Genomic DNA, 3,627 nt, shown 5'->3' with positions numbered 1-3,627 from the left:
AGCAACGGCGCTTCCGTCACGCTTGACACTGGAGGCGCGCACTGCGCCTGCGCTGCGCCTCACGCCATCTCCTGCCCCGCCCCACCCGAGAGGGCTCAGCATTAGGTTTCCTCCAAGGACGCTGGGACCCACAGCTCGGGAAGAAGGTCGCCACCGAGGCCGAGCTCTTAGAGGCCAGCCTCTGCTTCAACGCCCCCCTCCCCATTCTTTATTCTCCTGGAGCAGGGTCTTTCCTTCCGTCTTCTCTCTCCCTTTTGCAGTGGGGGGAGAAGGGCGTGGAGGGGCGCGGGGTCACTTGGAAAGTTTGCACTTCTCTGTCGCCTGCTTGCCACTGGTCTCGCAGCAGATTCTCTCGCCCTTGGCTGGAAGCTTGGAATTTGCACCGCCAAGGCTTTTTGCCGCACGTTCCCTGTTTATGTTGTTCAGATGGGGATTTTAGAAACATGCCACCGAGCTGGCGGGGCAGGAAGAGAGTTGAGCAATCTTCAGAAGCGCCTATGGTTTCTGGGCTGCCTGGGCTGGGGCGGTCATCTTGGGCTTTCCTCTGAGTGCCCTAGGGAGGTGGATTCCACCTAGGAACAGAGGATCCAGGAATACTCCTGAAATGGTCCTGTCTATCCCCAGCAAGCCCTGACCACCTGGGGTTCTTTGTCCAGTCTAGAGATTATCCTAGTCGATTGAGTTTATTTTTTATTTATTTTTTTAATTTTCATTAGTTACAATTTATTCACATTGTATCACCCCTGTAGCTCACTCCTTCCTCCCCTCCCAATCTTGCCCACCCTTCCCCTTCTCCACCCATGCCCCTCCACCAGTCCACTGATAGGGGTGGTTTTTCTCCCCTTCATTCTGATCCTAGTCTATCAGGTCTCATCAGGACTGGCTGCATTGTCTTCTTCTGTGGCCTGGTAAAGCTGCTAGGGGGAGGTGATCAAACAGCAGGCCAATCAGTTCATGTCAGAGACAGTCACTGTTCCCAAAATATCCACTACTAATGTTTTCAGAGTTGGCTGGCACAACACTTAGATGAGTTTACTTTCTCACTAATAATGATCATGAAGTTTTAGTAGTAGAATATGTATGCAAATTAAGACTGAAGTTTTCGGGACCTTTGGTTTAGAAATTATTTTAGTGAGGACATCATTTGCTGAGGGGTTTTATCCTTAATATATTGTATATAGTAGATGCCAATGTGCTTAGCACAACACCTAAACCCTCTGCCAATGACTAGCAGAAAGCTAGTGACTAGAGCTGTGAACTCAGAGTCCAAAGGGTCATCAGTTCCTTCAAATTTCTATCAGTGCCTTCAAATTTTTCTCAAGCAATTGGCACAGTGAATTCAGGTGGCACTAACCACTCTGGTGACTGCAGGGAATTTGAAACTCCTCCAGGAGTTTCTCTCATCCAGGAAGGGTTTGGATGAATTCCTCCGCAAAGGTTCCTGGGTGTGTCTGAGCTTGGAGAGCATCTCTGGAGAGGAGAAGAGGGTCTTCCTTTCCTCACCCTTAGTGTCTCTCATCATTTACCTGTGCAGGCCTGACCTGGGCGCATTTGCCATTTATAAAACCATGAGGGTGTGCATTTGTGGCCTGTGGTCTCCTTAAATGCCATAATCACTATGACAATATTCTATCCTATTCTAATCTGATTACTATAATCCTAGAGAAACTTGTTTTTTTTTTCCAGAGGTCCCGACCCAAACGTGAAGTTGTTGTCATATGCAGCCGATATGGGGGAAGGGAATGGGGTGGAGTGGGTAAGGTTTGTCTATGCTGTGCTCAATGCAAGATTTCTTTGCCTGATAAGAAACAGAGAATTCAAAAAAAAAAAAAAATTCTCACCGCTGGCTGGGGAAAGCAGTGGAAGTTGATTGTTTTGTTTTTAATGGCTGAGTATTATCGTTTGTGTGAATGTGCCACGGTATCTTTATCCATTCTTCAGTTGTGGGACATCTAGGTGGTTTCCAGATTCTGGCTACTACAAATAAAACTGCTATGAATGTAGTTGATTAGGTGTCCTTCTTGTAGTGCCTCTTTTGGGTGTATATTCAGTAGTAGTATAGCTAGGTCATCACAATTTTCTGAGAAAAAGCCGGATCGTTTTCCAAAGTGCTTGTAAAAGTTTACACTCACACCAGTAAGGAAAGCTTGTTCCCCTTTGTCCTCATCCTCACCAGGATGTGCTACAATTTGAGATTTTTGATCTTAGCCATTCAGACTGGTATGAGGTGGAATCTCAGAGCCATTTTGATTTGCATTTCTCTGATGATGAGGGAAGGTGAGCATTTCTTTAAGTGCTTCTAAGGCATTCAAGATTTCCCTGTTGAAAATTCTTTATTTAGTTCTGTGCAAATTATTTAATTGGGTCATTTTTATTGGAGTTTGATTTCTTGAGTCCATTCTATAGTTTGGATATTTGCACTTTATTAAAAATAGGATTGATGTCTTCTTTTCCTAATGTGTAGACTGATATTTAGTTTCATTCATAGTGTTTACTCCTTATAGATCTGTTGGTGTTCTGTTTAGGAAGTTGTCTCCTGTACCAATGAGTTCAAGGTTCTTTCCATGTTTCTCTTCTAACAGATTTCGTGTGTCTGCAGTTATATTGAGGTCTCTGACCCACTTGGATTTGAGACGTTTTTTTCAGGAAGAAAAATATGTATCTATTTGCATTTTTCTACATGGAGAGATACAGTTAGACCAGCATGGTTTGTTGAAGATGCTGTCTTTTTTCCTTTGTACGGTTCTGGCTTCCTTGTCAAAAATCAATTGACCAAAGGTATGTGGGTTTATTTCTGGGTCTTTGATTCAATTCCATTGATCAACCAACCAGTCTATCTCTATGCCAGTACCATGCAGTTTTATTACTATTGCTGTGTGTTGTAGCTTGAAGTCAGGAATGTAGATAACTCCAGAAGTTCTTTTATTGTCTAGGACCGTTTAAGCTGTTCTTGTTTTTTTTTTTTGTTTGTTTGTTTTTTTATTCTTCCATATGAAGTTTAGAATTGTTCTTTCAAGATCTGAAAAGAACTGTGTTGGTATTTTGATGTGATTGCATTAAATCTGTAGATTGCCTTTGCTTAGATGGCCATTTTCACTATGTCAATCCTATGGTTTCAGGAAATTGGGAGATCTTTCCATTTTCTGACATCTTCATTTTCTTTCTTCAGACCATTGAAGTTCTTTTCATGCAGGTCTTTCACTTATTTGGTTAGAGTCATACCAAGATACATTATAGCATTTGTGGATATTATGAATGGTGTAGTTTTCTTAATTTCTTTCTCAGCACACATATCCCTTATGTACAGGAGGCTACAGATTTTTAAAAAAAAATAATCCTGTATCCAGCTACTTTGCTGAAGCTGTTTATCAGCTATAGGAGTTCTCTAGTGGAATGTTTGGGGTTGCTTACATACACTACCACCTCATCTTCAAATATCAATATTTTGACTTCTTCCTTGCTGATTTGTATGCCCTTTATTTCCCTTAGTTGTCTTATTGCTCTAGCTAGAACTTAAAGTACTATATTGAAGAGGAACAGAGAGAGTGGACATTCTTCTCCTGTCCCTGATTTTAGTAGAATTGCTTTGAATTTTTCTACAATATTTCTACAATTATTTATTTTGAT

Source organism: Meriones unguiculatus (genome assembly GCF_030254825.1).
Source record: "Meriones unguiculatus strain TT.TT164.6M chromosome 13 unlocalized genomic scaffold, Bangor_MerUng_6.1 Chr13_unordered_Scaffold_51, whole genome shotgun sequence".
Lineage (NCBI taxonomy): Eukaryota > Metazoa > Chordata > Mammalia > Rodentia > Muridae > Meriones > Meriones unguiculatus.
Note: the sequence above shows the minus strand (reverse complement) of the source record.